Source organism: Oncorhynchus nerka, linkage group LG7, assembly GCF_034236695.1.
Source record: "Oncorhynchus nerka isolate Pitt River linkage group LG7, Oner_Uvic_2.0, whole genome shotgun sequence".
NCBI classification, from domain to species: Eukaryota; Metazoa; Chordata; class Actinopteri; order Salmoniformes; family Salmonidae; genus Oncorhynchus; species Oncorhynchus nerka.
In genome coordinates, this window is record NC_088402.1 from 11,990,128 (window position 1) to 12,007,875 (window position 17,748).

The following is a 17,748-nucleotide window of genomic DNA, read 5'->3' on the forward strand; positions in this document are numbered from 1 at the left end:
AACCCCTAGACTAATGGCTTCTCCTAAAGCTCAGGTAGGAAAAAGTATGTGAACCCCTAGACTAATGGCTTCTCCTAAAGCTCAGGTAGGAAAAAGTATGTGAACCCCTAGACTAATGGCTTCTCCTAAAGCTCAGGTAGGAAAAAGTATGTGAACCCCTAGACTAATGGCTTCTCCTAAAGCTCAGGTAGGAAAAAGTATGTGAACCCCTAGACTAATGGCTTCTCCTAAAGCTCAGGTAGGAAAAGTATGTGAACCCCTAGACTAATGGCTTCTCCTAAAGCTCAGGTAGGAAAAAGTATGTGAACCCCTAGACTAATGGCTTCTCCTAAAGCTCAGGTAGGAAAAAGTATGTGAACCCCTAGACTAATGGCTTCTCCTAAAGCTCAGGTAGGAAAAAGTATGTGAACCCCTAGACTAATGGCTTCTCCTAAAGCTCAGGTAGGAAAAAGTATGTGAACCCCTAGACTAATGGCTTCTCCTAAAGCTCAGGTAGGAAAAAGTATGTGAACCCCTAGACTAATGGCTTCTCCTAAAGCTCAGGTAGGAAAAAGTATGTGAACCCCTAGACTAATGGCTTCTCCTAAAGCTCAGGTAGGAAAAGTATGTGAACCCCTAGACTAATGGCTTCTCCTAAAGCTCAGGTAGGAAAAAGTATGTGAACCCCTAGACTAATGGCTTCTCCTAAAGCTCAGGTAGGAAAAAGTATGTGAACCCCTAGACTAATGGCTTCTCCTAAAGCTCAGGTAGGAAAAAGTATGTGAACCCCTAGACTAATGGCTTCTCCTAAAGCTCAGGTAGGAAAAAGTATGTGAACCCCTAGACTAATGGCTTCTCCTAAAGCTCAGGTAGGAAAAAGTATGTGAACCCCTAGACTAATGGCTTCTCCTAAAGCTCAGGTAGGAAAAAGTATGTGAACCCCTAGACTAATGGCTTCTCCTAAAGCTCAGGTAGGAAAAAGTATGTGAACCCCTAGACTAATGGCTTCTCCTAAAGCTCAGGTAGGAAAAAGTATGTGAACCCCTAGACTAATGGCTTCTCCTAAAGCTCAGGTAGGAAAAAGTATGTGAACCCCTAGACTAATGGCTTCTCCTAAAGCTCAGGTAGGAAAAAGTATGTGAACCCCTAGACTAATGGCTTCTCCTAAAGCTCAGGTAGGAAAAAGTATGTGAACCCCTAGACTAATGGCTTCTCCTAAAGCTCAGGTAGGAAAAAGTATGTGAACCCCTAGACTAATGGCTTCTCCTAAAGCTCAGGTAGGAAAAAGTATGTGAACCCCTAGACTAATGGCTTCTCCTAAAGCTCAGGTAGGAAAAAGTATGTGAACCCCTAGACTAATGGCTTCTCCTAAAGCTCAGGTTGGGAAAAGTATGTGAACCCCTAGACTAATGGCTTCTCCTAAAGCTCAGGTTGGGAAAAGTATGTGAACCCCTAGACTAATGGCTTCTCCTAAAGCTCAGGTTGGGAAAAGTATGTGAACCCCTAGACTAATGGCTTCTCCTAAAGCTCAGGTTGGGAAAAGTATGTGAACCCCTAGACTAATGGCTTCTCCTAAAGCTCAGGTTGGGAAAAGTATGTGAACCCCTAGACTAATGGCTTCTCCTAAAGCTCAGGAGTCAGCTAACCTGGAGTCCAATCAATGAGATGAGATTGGAGAATTTGGTTAGAGCTGCCCTGCCCTATAAAAAACACTCAAACATTTGAGTTTGCTATTCACAAGAAGCATTGTCTGATGTGAACCATGCCTCCAACAAAAGAGATCTCAGAAGACCTAAGATTAAGAATTGTTGACTTGCATAAAGCTGGAAAGGTTTATAAAAGTATCTCTAAAAGCCTTGATGTTCATCAGTCCACGGTAAGACAAATTGTCTATAAATGGAGAAAGTTCAGCACTGTTGCTACTCTCCCTAGGAGTGGCCATCCTGCAAATATGACTACGAGAGCACAGCGCAGAATGCTCATCGAAGTTAACTGTAGTTTCATTTGTCCACAGAATATTTTGCCAGTAGCGCTGTGGAACATCAAGGTGCTCTTTAGCGAACTTCAGACGTGCAGCAATGTTTTTTTTTTAATCAGCAGTGACTTCTTCCGTGGTGCCCTCCCATGAACACCATTCTTGTTTGGTGTTTCACGTATCGTAGACTCATCAGCAGAGATGTTAGCATGTTCCAGAGATTTCTGTAAGTCTTTAGCTGACACTCTAGGATTATTCTTAAGTTGTTTGGAAGGAACATACAACACTGTGTGTAGAGAAAAAAAGGCACAACACACCAAAATCAACCTCATCCCAACTGTAAAGTATGGTGGAGGGAGCATCATGGTTTGGGGCTGCCTCGGGGCCTGGACAGCTTGCTATCATCGACGGAAAAATGAATTCCAAAGTTTATCAAGACATTTTGCAGGATAATGTCCACCAATTGAAGCTCAACAGAAGTTGGGTGATGCAACAGGACAACGACCCAAAACACAGAAGTAAATCAACAACAGAATGACTTCAACAGAAGAAGATACACCTTCTGAAGTGGCCCAGTCAGAGTCCTGACCTCAACCTGATTAAGATGTTGTGGCATGACCTCAAGAGAGCGGTTCACACCAGACATCCCAATAATATCCCAAGTTTTGTAAAGAGGAATGGTTCAAAATTCCTCCTGACCGTTGTGGAGGTCTGATACGCCACTACTGAAAACATTTGGTTGAGGTTATTGCTGCCAAAGGAGGGTCAACCAGTTATTAAATCCAAGGGTTCATATACTTCTTCCACCCTGCACTGTGAATGTTTACAGTGTGTTCAATAAAGACATGAAAACAACTAATTATCTGTGTGTTATTAGTGTAAGCAGATTGTGTTTGTCTATTGTAGTGACCTAAATGAAGATCAGATCAAATTGTATTACCAATTTATGCAGAAATACAGGTATTTCCCCCCCAAAAATGTGTCACTATACAGTGTTGTAACTATGTGCAAATACTGTAGTTAAAGTACAAAATATAAATATGGGTTGTATTTACAGTATCTGTGTGTGTGTGTGTGTGTGGTCTTGCTGAACAGTTAGAACATGACACAGTGACACTTGACTGAGAAATTATCATTACCACTGGTGTCTGTGTGTTATCACTCAGTTCACTTCCTGCTTTGCAGTGAGGTAAGAAGTCACAGCTGAGATCAGGGAAAACAAAATGGCCGTTGAGAGGAAACAGTCAGAATCTTCTCTCTCCAGGACCAGCGCTGATATACTGTACGTGTAATGCATTCTATTCCACCGCAAACCCAGAATTCAGACTGCGTCACAATCACATATTCTACAAAGCATTCTAGCATAATTCCTGCTATTGGATCCATTCATGGATAAAGGTGACTACACCTCAAGTCTTAGGAAGGCTACATCACTGTGCGATGGTAGTTTAGCTGTCCACTGCACTAGCACTATCCCTCCTGTGCCATACAGGTCTGGAGCTCTTGGCATAGCATTTAGTAATATACAGTTGGGAAAAATCTGAGATTCCTGATTTACCAGGAACAATCGCATCTCGAAATACTCAAAAAAAAAAAAAAGCAAAAACAAAAGCATGATGGTGATGGACGCAATCCAAAACACATTTCAGTGCTGCTTAGTTTACAACAATATTTCCACAAGAACTCCCAACACGCACACACACACACACACTATCTGGTCGGCCATCAGGAGAGCCACAGGAAGTCAGCCCTGTTAGAGTTTCCTGTCCACCCCTATGATGGCTCCCCCGTTTCCCTGGAAACCCAGGACACAGTTCATCAACACACACAGAATCGTCCCATGCCAGCTGCAGTCCCACTGCCCCCACCACACTCACACCTCTCCCGGTTTCTCTCCTACAACAAGAGAAGAGGAACGTCTGCTCACTGTACTGCTGTTCCCAAATGTCTTTTTTTTTATGAGGCAAATTACAACATTATGGTCTTTGTCAGGTAAACTTCTTCTCTCTCCTGACATTCTCTATCTCTCTATCTATCTCTCCTTCTCTCTCTATCTATCTCTCCTTCTCTCTCTCTCTTTCTATCTCTCTTTCTCTCTTTCTCTCTTTCTCTCTCTCTTTCTCTCTGTCCCTCTCTCTCTATCTATCTCTCTCTCTCTGTCCCTCTCGCTCTCTCGCTCTCTCTCGCTCTCTCTCTCTCTATTCAATTACATTTCAATTTCAGGGCTTTATTGACATGGGAAACCAACGCAAGTGAAATGGATAATAAACAAAAGTGAAATAAACAATAAATAAAATGACAGTAAACATTACACTCACAAAAAGTTCCAAAAATAATAAAGACATTTCAAATGTCATAATATGTGCAAATAGTTCAAGTAACAAATAAAATAGAAAATAAATAAACATAAATGTATTTACAATGGTGTTTGTTCTTCACTGGTTGCCCTTTTCTCGTGGCAACAGGTCACAAATCTTGCTGCTGTGATGGCACACTGTGGTATTTCACCGAGTAGATATGGGAGTTTATCAAAATTGGGATTGTTTTCAAATTCTGTGTGGGTCTGTGTAATCTGAGGGAAATATGTGTCTCTAATATGGTCATATATTTGGCAGGAGATTAGGAAGTGCAGCTCAGTTTCCACCTCATTTTGTGGGCAGTGTGCACATAGCCTGTCTTCTCTTGAGAGCCATGTCTGGCCTTTCTCAATAGCAAAGCTATGCCCACTGAATCTGTACATAGTCAAAGCTTTCCTTAAGTTTGAGTCTGTCACAGTGGTCAGATATTCTGCCACTGTGTACTCTCTGTTTAGGGACAAATAGCATTCTAGTTTGCTCAGTTTTTTTGTTAATTCTTTCCAATGAGTCAAGTAATTATCTTTTAGTTTTCTCATGATTTGGTTGGGTCTAATTGTGTTGCTGTCATGGGGCTCTGTGGGGTCTGTTTGTGTTTGTGACCAGAGCCCCAGGATCAGCTTGCTGAGGGGACTATTCTCCAGGTTCATATCTCTGTAGGTGATGGCTTTGTTTTGGAAGGTTTGGGAATCGCTTCCTTTTAGGTGGTTGTAGAATTTAACGGCACTTTTCTGTATTTTGATAATTAGCCGGTATCGGCCTAATTCTGCTCTGCATGCATTATTTGATGTTTTACGTTGCATTCTAAATGCAGAAGTTACTTGTGGTGCTGATGTTTACTGGAACACCATTATTTTGGTCTTACTGAGATTGTCAGGGCCCAGGTCAGGGCCCAGGTCTGACAGAATCTGTGCAAAAAATGTAGGTGCTGTTGTAGGCCCTCCTTGATTGGGGACAGAAGCACCAGATCATCAGCAAACAGTGGACATTTGACTTCAGATTCTAGTAGAGTAAGGCTGGATGCTGCAGACTGTTCTAGTGCCCTCGCCAATTCCTTGATATATGTATTGAAGAGGGTGGGGCTTAAGCTGCATCCCTGTCTCACCCCACAGCCATGTGGAAAGAAATGTGTTTTTTTTGCCAGGTTTAACTGCACACTTGCTGTATGTGTTGATTTTATAATTGTGCAGTGCCTTTGGAATGTATTCATACCCTTTGACTCTCTCCACATTTTGTTACGTTACAGCCTTATTCTCAAACAGATTAAATAAAACATCCTCAATCTACACACAATACCCCACAATGACAAAGCGAAAACAGGTTTCTAGAAATGTTTGCTAATTTATAAATACAAAAAAAAAAATAGAAATACCATAAGCATTTTAGACCCTTTGCTATGAGACTCAAAACTGAGGTCAGGTGCATGCTGTTTTCATTGATCATCCATGAGATGTTTCTACAACTTGATCGAAGTCCACCTGTGCTAAATTCAATTGAATTATTTGGAAAGGCACACACCTGTCTATATGAGGTTTCACAGTTGACAGTGCATGTCAGAGCAAAAACCAAGCCACGAGGTCGAAATAATTGTCCGTAGAGCTCCGAGACAGGATTGTGTCGAGGCACAGATCTGGGGAAGGGTACCAAAACATTTCTGCAGCATTGAAGGTCCCTAAGAACACAGTGGCCTCCATCATTCTTAAATGGTAAAAGTTTGGAACCACCGAGACTCTTCCTAGAGCTGGCCACCCGGCCAAACTGAGCAATCGGGGGAGAAGGGCCTTGGTCAGGGAGGTGTCATTCTGACAGAGCTCTGGAGTTCCTCGGCTCTAGAGTTCCTCTGTGAAGATGGGAGAACCTTCCAGAAGGACAACCATCTCTGCAGCACACCACCAATCAGGCATTTAATAATAACAATAAGGCTTAAGAGCCAAGTACGACTTTGTCTTCTTTGCTTCACGAAAGTCGTCAATCTTTGTTGATTTCCTTCATTTTAAGAATAGCTTCCTTAACACTGTCATAATCATGAACAAAGTGAATGTCCATAGTCCCATAGGCTTCTCTTGCCTTTCCTGTTAACAGACTTACAAGCCAAATCACTCATGCTTCTCTCGGGCCAGCCACAGGTAGCCGCCATCTGTTCAAACGTTGCAAGGTACACTATTGAGCTTGGGCAGTGACGGGTCCAGTCGGAATGTCACTGGCACCGGGCCCCTTGGATCTCGGTGGGGATGTCACTGGCACCGGGCCCCTTGGATCTCAGTGGGGATGTCACTGGCACCGGGCCCCTTGGATCTCAGTGGGGATGTCACTGGCACCGGGCCCCTTGGATCTCGGTGGGAATGTCACTGGCACCGGGCCCCTTGGATCTCAGTGGGGATGTCACTGGCACCGGGCCCCTTGGATCTCAGTGGGGATGTCACTGGCACCGGGCCCCTTGGATCTCGGTGGGGATGTCACTGGCACCGGGCCCCTTGGATCTCAGTGGGGATGTCACTGGCACCGGGCCCCTTGGATCTCAGTGGGGATGTCACTGGCACCGGGCCCCTTGGATCTCGGTGGGAATGTCACTGGCACCGGGCCCCTTGGATCTCAGGGGGGAATGTCACTGGCACCGGGCCCCTTGGATCTCGGTGGGAATGTCACTGGCACCGGGCCCCTTGGATCTCGGTGGGGATGTCACTGGCACCGGGCCCCTTGGATCTCGGTGGGGATGTCACTGACACCGGGCCCCTTGGATCTTGGTGGGAATGTCACTGGCACCGGGCCCCTTGGATCTCGGTGGGAATGTCACTGGCACCGGGCCCCTTGGATCTCGGTGGGAATGTCACTGGCACCGGGCCCCTTGGATCTCAGTGGGGATGTCACTGGCACCGGGCCCCTTGGATCTCGGTGGGGATTGGACAGATCAGGTGAGCCAGTGCTGTTTTCTTGTAGCTCAATAACCATCACCTCTACCAACTCGGGGCTCCCGAGTGGCGCAGCAGTCTAAGGCACTGCATCTCAGACCATGGTTCGATTCCAGATCAAAGTTTATTTGTCACGTGCGCCGAATACAACAGTGAAATGCTTACTTACAGGCTCTAACCAATAGTGCAAAACATGTATTAGGTGAACAATAGGTAAGTAAAGAAATAAAACAACAGTAAAAAGACAGTGAAAAATAACAGTAGCGAGGCTATAAAAGTAGTGTGGCTACATACAGACACCGGTTAGTCAGGCTGATTGAGGTAGTATGTACATGTAGATATGGTTAACATGACTATGTATATATGATGAACAGAGAGTAGCAGTAGCGTAAAGGAGGGGTTGGCGGGTGGTGGGTGGGGCACAATGCAGATGCCCGGTTAGCCAGTGTGCGGGAGCACTGGCTGGTCGGCCCAATTGAAGTAGTATGTACATGAATGTATAGTTAAAGTGACTATGCATATAAGATAAACAGAGAGTAGCAGCAGCGTAAAAGAGGGGTTGGGGGGGCACACAATGCAAATAGTCTGGGGGTAAAAACTGTTGAGAAGCCTTCTTGTCCTAGACTTGGCATGCGGTGGTAGAGAGAACAGTCTATTCCTGGGGTGGCTAGGGTCTTTGACAATTTTTAGGGCCTTCCTCTGACACCGCCTGGTGTAGTGGTCCTGGATGGCAGGCAGCTTTGCCCCAGTGATGTACTGGGCCGTACGCACTACCCTCTGTAGTGCCTTGCGGTCGGAGGCCAAGCAATGCCGTACCAGGCAGTGATGCAACCAGGATGCTCTCGATGTTGCAGCTGTAGAACCTTTTGAGGATCTCAGGACACATGCCAAATCTTTTTAGTTTCCTGAGGGGGAATATGCTTTGTTGTGCCCTCTTCACGACTGTCTTGGTGTGTTTGGACCATTCTAGTTTGTTGTTGTTGTGGACACCAAGGAACTTGAAGCTCTCAACCTGCTCCACTACTGCCCCATCGATGAGAATGGGGGCGTGCTCGGTCCTCCTTTTCCTGTTGTCCACAATAATCTCCTTGGTCTTGGTTACGTTGAGGGATAGGTTGTTATTCTGGCACCACCCTGCCAGGTCTCTGACCTCCTCCCTATAGGCTGTCTCGTCGTTTTCGGTAATCAGGCCTACCACTGTTGTGTCGTCTGCAAACTTAATGATGGTGTTGGAGTTGTGCCTGGCCATGCAGTCGTGGGTGAACAGGGAGTACAGCACACACCCGTGAGGGGCTGCAGTGTTGAGGATGAGCGTGGCGGATGTGTTGCTACCTACCCTCACCACCTGGGGGCGGCCCGTCAGGAAGTCCAGGATCCATTTGCAGAGGGAGGTGTTTAGTCCCACAATTCTTAGCTTAGTGATGAGCTTTGAGGATACTATGGTGTTGAATGCTGAGCTGTAGTCAATGAATAGCATTCTCACATAGGTGTTCCTTTTGTCCAGGTGCGAAAGGGCAGTGTGGAGAGCAATAGAGATTGCATCATCTGTGAATCTGTTTGGGTGGCATGCAAAATGGAGTGGGTCTAGGGTTTCTGGGATAATGGTGTTGATGTGAGCCATGACCAGCCTTTCAAAGCACTTCATGGCAACGGACTTGATGGCCACTTCATGGCTACGGACGTGAGTGCGGCAGGTCTGTAGTCATTTAGGCAGGTTACCTTGGTGTTCTTGGGCACAGGGACTATGGTGGTCTGCTTGAAACATGTTGGTATTACAGACTCAATCAGGGACATGTTGAAAATGTCAGTGAAGACACCTGCCAGTATATAAAACAGGGTCCGTACGCTTTCTGTTTTTAGCGCACTAGAACCCTCAAAGCCACTGCCACCAAATGAAAGATATCTGGATAAGGGCTTCGTCTTGATTCACAACATCTGCCTCTGTCTTCTGAATTTTTGGTGGAAGGTGGCAGAACTACAGCGGTGTTTGTCTGAACATTTGACATCCCGACAATCGGTCTTCTAACGAAACAAAGCGTATGAACGGTTTGGCCCACAAACTAATATGACCACTCTATGGAAAGATGAGGCTCTCACAAACATGATGGTGTTCTCTGTTTTGACCTATGACCCCCATGGGTGTCACGGGACTTGTCTGAATGTAATCCAAAAAAACTCAAATATTTTCCTGAGCTTTCTTCTATCTCCTAGATATAGGACAGGCATTTTAAAACCTTATTCCTTATCATTTATTTGATGTTTGCCCCTTGTGAATGTGTTATTCAATGTGTTTCAGCCTAAATTTCAAACTGGTTGAAACTGGTCTATATGCTGGTTTATGCTAGTCCAAGCTGGTCCATACTAGTCCATGCTGGTCTATGCTGGTCCAAGCTGGTCAATGCTGGTCTGACCAGCATGGTCTAGCTCAGGCCTGGGCAATTCTAGTCCTTGGGGGGCCTGATTGGTGTTACACTTTTCCCCCATCCCCAGCAAACACAGTTGATTGAAACTAATTGCATTTTAACTGAATCATGAGCCAAGCATATGGGTTCGTAGCTTCAACCCTGCAGCACACATCAACTGATTAATGGACCGTATATATTTTGTTCTTGCTCTGTTTGCTCTTGTCCATATTATGTCTATATCTGATACCCAGGAAAGGGCAGAAAATAGCCCATATTAATATATGTAGCCTTAGAAATAAGGTTCATGAAATCAATAACTTGTCAAGATCAGATAACATTTCTGAGACTCACTTAGACAATTAATTTGATGATACAGCAATAGCAATACAAGGGTATAACATCTATGGAAGAGACATGAATACTTATGGGGGAGATGTGACTGTATATATTTAGAGCCATATCCCTGTAATGCTTATAAGATCTTATGTCAAGTACCATCTAAAGGCTTTTCTTTTAGGGGTGTTGATATAGACCGCCAAGTGCTAAGTCAGTATCTAAATAATATGTGTGAACGCTTGATAGTGTACTTAGGTCTACTTTCTTGGGGACCTGAATATTGACTGGTTTTCATCAAGCTGTCATGTCAAGAGGAAGCTTCTTACTGTAACCAGTGTCTGTAATCTGGTTCAGGTTATTAATCAACCTACCAGGGTGTTTACAAACACTACAGGAACAAGATGATCCACATGCATCGGTCACATTTTTTCTAAACTCTGTTTTAAAGCTGTATCCGTACCCATTAGATGCAGTCATCACCATATAGTGGCTATATCCAGGAAAACAAAAGTTCTGATAGCTGGGCCTAAAATAGTGTATAGGAGATCAATATTTTGCTGTGACTCTTCTGTGGATGATGTTAAACATATTTGTTGGTCTGATGTGATTAATAAGGAGCATCCAGACACTGCACTTGATACATTTATGAAATTGCTTCTTCCAATTATGGATAAACATGCACCTGTTAAGAAACTGACTGTTAGAACTCTTAAGGCTCCATAGATTGATGAGGAATTGAAAAACTGTATGGTTGAAAGAGATGGGCCAAAGGAGGGGCTAATAAGTCTGCACATCTGACTGACTGCAAATTATGAAGTTATGTGACTAAACTCAACAAAAACAAGAAGAAACTGTATTATGAAGCCAATATCAATGATGGAATATTTTGGAGTAATTTACATTAAATTATGGGCAGAACGACAAATTCAACTCCACCTTCATCAAATCAGATGGCTTATTCATGTCACGTTCTGACCTTTATTTCCTTTGTTTTGTATTCATTATTTAGTATGGTCAGGGCGTGAGTTGGGGTGGGCAGTCTATGTTTGATTTTCTATGATTTTGGGGATTTCTATGTTTCGGCCTAGTATGGTTCTCAATCAGAGGCAGGTGTCATTAGTTGTCTCTGATTGAGAATCATACTTAGGTAGCCTGGGTTGCACTGTTTGTTTGTGGGTGATTGTCTATGTTGATTGCTTGTTTCAGTACAGTTCTCATTAGCTTCACGGTTGTTATTTCGGTTATTGTTTTTGTATAGTGTTTCAGTGTTCAGTGTTTTCTTTATTAAAATTAATGATGAACACATACCACGCCGCATTTTGGTCCTCCGATCCTTCTCGCCTCTCCTCTTCAGAGGAAGAGGAGGACGACCGTTACAATTCATCTCAAAACCATTTGACGTTGCCAATTATTTTAATGATTACTTAATTGGCAAAGTGGGCAACAAACATTGTAATCACGCATAAAAAAAAAATATGATGAAAAAAAAAGCCTTGTATGTTCGAATTTTGTAAAGTTAGTGTGGGAGGGGTGAAAAGTAATTGTTATCGGTCAGTAATGACTAACCTCCTGGCATTGACAACTTAGATGGAAAGCTACTGAAGATGGTAGCTGAATCTATAGCCACTCCTATCTGTCATATCTTTAATCTGAGCCTAGAGGAAAGTCTTTGTCCTCAGGCCTGGAGAGACGTTAAAGTCATTCCGCTACCCAAGAGTGGTAAAGCGGTCTTTACTGGTTCTAACAGCAGACCTATCAGCTTGCTGCTAGCAAACTGTTGGGAAGAAATGGTGTTTGACCAAATACAATGCTATTTCTCTGTTAACAATAGACTTTCAACATCCTTATAGAGAAGGGCACTCAACATGTACTGCACTAACACAAATGACTGATGATTGGTTGAAAGAAATTGATAATAATAAGAATATTGTGGGAGCTGTACTTTAAGATTTCAGTGCAGCCTTTGATATTACTGACCCTAATCTGTTGTTGAGAAAACGTACCTTTACCGTTCAAAAGTTTCGGGTCACTTAGAAATGTCCTTGTTTTCCATGAAAACATACATGAAATGAATAGGAAATAAAGTCAAGACATTGACAAGGTTCTAAATAAGGATTTTTTTATTTAAATAATAATTGTGTCTTTCAAACTTTGCTTTCGTCAAAGAATCCTCCATTTCAAGCAATTACAGCCTTGCAGACCTTTGCTTCTAGATGTTAATTTGTTGAGGTAATCTGAAGAGATTTCACCCCATGCTTCTTGAAGCACCTCCCACAAATTGGATTGGCTTGATGGACACTTCTTACGTCCCATACCGTCAAGCTGCTCCCACAACAGCTCAATAGGGTTGAGATCTGGTGACTGTGCTGGCCAATCCATTATAGACAGAATACCAGCTGACTGCTTCTTCCCTAAATAGTTCTTGCATAGTTTGGAGCTGTGCTTTGGGTCATTGTCCTGTTGTAGGAGGAAATTGGCTCCAATTAAGCGCCGTCCACAGGGTATGGCATGGCGTTTCAAAATGGAGTGATAACCTTCCTTCTTCAAGATCCCTTTTACCCTGAACACATCTCCCACTTTACCACCTCCAAAGCACCCCGAGACCATCACATTGCCTCCACCGTGCTTGGCAGATGACGTCACTCCTCCATCTTTTCATTTTTTCTGCGTCTCACGAATGTTCTTCTTTGTGATCCGAACACCTCAAACTTAGACTTGTCTGTCCATAACATATTTTTCCAATCTTCCTCTGTCCAGTGTCTGTGTTATTTTGCCCATCTTAATATTTTATTTTTATTGGCATGTCTGAGATATGGCTTTTTCTTTGCAGCTCTGCCTAGAAGGCCAGCATCCCGGAGTCGCCTCTTCACTGTTGGCATTGAGACTGGTTTTTTGTGTGTACTATTTAATGAAGCTGCCAGTTGAGGACTTGTGAGGCGTCTGTTTCTCAAACTAGACACTCTAATGTACTTGTCCTCTTGCTCAGTTGTGCACCGTGGCCTCCCACTCCTCTTTCTATTCTGGTTAGGGCCAGTTTGCACTGTTCTGGGAAGGGAGTAGTACACAGCGTTGTACGACATCTTCAGTTTCTTGGCAATTTCTTGTATGAAATAGCCTTCATTTCTCAGAACAAGAATAGAATGACGAGTTTCAGAAGAAAGTGCTTTGTTTCTGGCCATGTTGAGAGTGTAATGCTGGTGCTCCAGATACTCAGCTAGTCTAAAGAAGGACAGTTGTATTGCTTCTTTAAATCAGCACAACAGTTTTCAGCTGTGCTAACATAATTGCAAAAGGGTTTTCTAATGATCAATTAGCCTTTTAAAATGATAAACTTGGATTAGCTAACACAACGTGCCATTGGAACACAGGAGTGATGATTGCTTATAATTGGCCTCTGTACGCCTATGTAGATATTCCATTAAAAAAAACAGCCGTTTCTAGCTACAATAGTAATTTACAACATTAACAATGTCTAACACTGTATTTCTGATCAATTTGATGTTATTTTAATGGGGAGAAAATGGTTCTCTTTCAAAAACAAGGGCATTTCTAAGTGACCCCAAAACTTTTGAACGGTAGTGTATCGTATTGTGACTTTTCAACCTCTGCGATTGTGGATTCAGAGTCATCTATCTAATAGAACTCAGATGGTTTTCTTTAATGGAAGCTTCTCTGATGTCAAACATGTAAAGTGTGGTGCACCTCAGGGCAGCTCTCTAGTCTAGGCCCTCTACTCTTTTCTATTTTTACCGATGATCTGTCACTGGCATTTAACAAAGCAGGTGTCCCATGTATGCTGACGATTCAACCATATATGCATCTGCAGCCACAGCTAATGAAGTCATTGAAACCCTTAACAAAGAGTTGCAGTCTGTTTTGGAATGGTTGGCCATTAATAAACTTATCCTGAACATCTTTAAAACTAAGAGCATTGTATTTGGTACAAATCATTCCCTAAGTTCTAGACCTGAGCTGAATCTGGTAATGAATGGTGTGACTGTTGAACAAGTTGAGGACAATAAATTACTTGGTGTTACCTTAGATTGTAAACTGGCATGGTCAAAACATACAGATAATGGTTGTAAAGATGTGGAGAGGTGTAACGATTTTCCTCTTCGTCTGAGGAAGAGTAGTCAAGATCGGACCAAAATGCAGCGTGGTACGTGTCCATGTTAAATGTATTAAAACTGAACACAAAAAATATAAAATAACAACGTGAGGACAAGAAATGAAAATCGAAACAGTTCTGTATGGTGAAGACACAGAAAACAACCCACAAACACCAGGTGGGAACAGGCTACCTAAGTATGGTTCACAATCAAAGACAACGATTGACAGCTGCCTCTGATTGGGAACCATACCAGGCCAAACACATAGAACCATAACACACAGAACAAACATAGAATACCCACCCCAACTGACGCCCTGATCAAACTAAAATAGAGACATAAAAAAGGAACTAAGGTCAGGACGTGACAAGAGGCCTGTCAGAGATGCTCTTTATGTAGCTAAATTTGAAATGGTATATCAGCTACAACATGGTATATATCATACACTACAGTTGAGGAACAATGGGTAAGTAATTCTGCTTTGAAAGTTGATAAACTTGTAACCTCACGTTTGAGAAAATGGCCCTTGAATATTTTGGTACACCTACTGGAGAGCTCCTCTTTGTCTACACCCATTTAGCATCCTTCACACCCTCTTAAGCCCCACCCATCTCTTTAAGGATTCACATGTGAGGCCATGTGCTAAACAGAGGGAGTACGCTAGTTTACTAAACAACCAAAGATTTCAAGACTAAAGGCTGGTTTCTACTACGTCTATCGACATGAACATTCTATTATCGTACGGCATCAAACTTGTCATTGTCTTTATGGGGGAGGATTGGAGGGACGCCATGTGCGACTGACGTGTTTTCCGTTTGCTCCCGTGGCATTCTTAAAGTTTATGTGAATTTTGCAGCAGAACCGTATTTATTTTTCAAATATTAGTTTGGTGATCCCTTTCCGTAAAAACCAAGACTACTTTGCTTCCGAATGTCAGCATGTCAACGAAACATAAGGCCAAAAGCATGACTTTGAGAAAACCCGGCCTACAAGACCCACTCACATCACCGACCCTCTCCTGAGTCTGAGGGCCCGGGTACTCACACTTTACCCGGGGGTGCGGCTTGGCCTGGCGGCGCTGAAATGAACATTCTCAAGGCCATCAAACTACTAAGCTCTGAGATAGTTGAAATGAAAACACAGATGGTTGCTACGATTGAGGCCAGAATACAGGAGGTTTCTGATACTTTAAAAGCAGATTTAACCATCCTGCGGAACGAGACTGTGCCAGCAATCACATCACTCAAAACAACAATGGCGTCGCACACTACAACGATGGCAGCACTGGAGACCTCCGCTACCAATGTCTCTAACTTAACTACATACCTGGAGGCTGCGGATTTGCAAAAGGTGAAGGAGAGCTGTGTGAGTTTAGAGGGATTCTCTCGCCGCAATAATCTGAGACTTGTATCAGTCCCAGAGTCAGCGGAAATGCATCGCGTCACGGATTTAGTTTCAGGGCTGCTGAAGGATGTTCTTGCCTTAGATGAAAAGCCCCTGATTGATCGTGCCCACCGGTCGCTGCACCCAAAGCCCCGGGATGGGGAGAGGCCCTGTGACATAATTCTTCAAGTGCACTTTTTTTCATGAGAAGATGGAGATTCTCCGACAATCCCATAATACCACTCTGAGCTTTCAAGGACAGAGCTTCTCCATCTACCAGGGCTACTCCACCACTGTTTCCAGGCAGCGCGCAGCTTTCGGACAGGCCAAACGAGTACTTCGGGACCTTCCAGGTGTGAAGTATGGACTGCGATTCCCGGCCCGTTTATCTCATGAGGGTAAAGACTACACATTTGAGTCTCCGGATGAGGCTATGGCTCACAATCAACGTCACATCAAGAAGTCTTGAACTTGCTCACAGTTCAGCAACTGTTGCTTGCGAACTGTGGATAGTAAGTAACCCACCTGTGGTACAATTATTTTTAGATATAACAGGCTAGTCTTGCATAGTTGGCAAACCCATTCAGGCTTATTTGATGTGATCTAATGTTTTGATCATCTAGTTTGCGTGCCTTACAAGCATTCAGTCATTTTTAATTAATTGTATTATGTACCACCGTACATTATTACTCTGAGACAAGTTATTCTGGGGGTTTTGGGCGCTCATTGCGTTTCCATTCTATGCTCTAATGACAGGGTTGAATAACGGGAATGCCCAGAGGGGCCGAAATAATGCCATCAAGTACATTTCATGGAACACCAAAGGGGTTAATAACCCGGTGAAGCGTAAGAGGGTGTTGACACACTTAAAGGGTTTGAATGCAAATATTGCATTCATATTCTACAAGAGACTCACTTGAGGACTGGTGAGCATTTTAGGATGTGTAGGGACTGGGTTGGTCAAGTGTTCCACTCTAACTTTCATAGTAAGAGGTGCTGCCATTTTGGTTGATAAAGCTACTCCCTTTGTAGCTTCTGAGGTTATTGCTGATCCTAAGGGACGATACGTCATAGTAACCGGTGAACTGTTTTATACCCCTCTTGTTTTGGCTAGTGTTTATGCTCCCAATTGGGATGACACAAGTTTCATTTCTTCCTTTTTGTCTGCTATACCCAATTTAGATTCTCATTTGTTGATTTTAGGGGGGGATTTAAACTGTAACATTTCCCCAGTTCTTGACTAGTCCTCACAAACAACTACAGGCCCATCTAAATGTGCCCTACTTATTCAACCCTTTCTTCAGAAATATGCTATGTTTGAGGCCTGGCGTTTCCTACATCCTACAGATAGACAGTATTCCTTTTATTCTCATGTTCATCAAACATACTCCCGGATTGATTACTTCTTTTTGGACAAAAAAACTTCTGCCACTAACCTTCGGCAGTGTACTTACGAGAGTATTGTTATTTCTGACCATTCACCATTAGTGCTTGAACTAGAGTTTCCCCAGCGACCTCCCATGTGTTATCAATGGCGTCTCAACCCCATTTTACTCTCAGATAAGGAGTTTGTCAATTTAATTTCTTCTGAAATCACCTTATTCCTAGAAACTAATTCAACACCAGGTATGTCCTGCTCTACCATATGGGAGTCTCTCAAAGCTACCTACGTGGCCAAATTATTTCTTATACAGCCAACCAAAACAGAGTTGGCTCTCAGCGACTTCGGGACCTGAGCGAGTCCATAGCCACATTGGATGAGAAGTATGCTACGGATCCTTCCTCTGATCTGCATAAAGAGCGCCAACTACTCCAATCTGAATTTGATGAGCTTTCTACCAGGCAAGCTGAACAGTTACTCTTGCGAGCTCGATACAAAGTCTATGAACAAGGCGACAAGGCCAGTAAACTCCTTGCACATCAGATCCGTAAATCTGAGGCCTCACCTTTAATCCCAAAATAAGGACCCCGTCTGGTGCCACCACAGTTATACATAAAGAGATCAATGATCAATTCAAACAATTTTACTCTGCGCTATACACCTCTGAATCCCCTCAAGACCCTTTGTTGATTGATTCCTTCTTTAATGGCTTGAATATGCCTTCAATTGATACAGACTCCCATGACTGTCTAGAAGAAGAATTTACACCTGAGGAGATTGCAATAGCAGTGTCCGCAATGAAAAGTGGTAAATCACCGGGTCCGGACGGTTTTCCAACAGAATTTTACAGGACGTATTCTGGTCTGCTTTGCCCATTCTTGTCTCGACTATTTGCAGAGTGCCTTAATACCTCAAAG

At 43.4% G+C, this 17,748-nt stretch overlaps 1 protein-coding gene across 3 annotated transcripts in view; it reads right to left on the bottom strand.

Annotated features, from left to right (window-relative positions):
- LOC115116659 (proto-oncogene tyrosine-protein kinase Yrk-like) overlaps positions 1 to 17,748 on the bottom strand; it is an 82,146-nt gene that overhangs the window by 50,037 nt on the left and 14,361 nt on the right. The gene's annotated exons all lie outside the window — the stretch shown is intronic.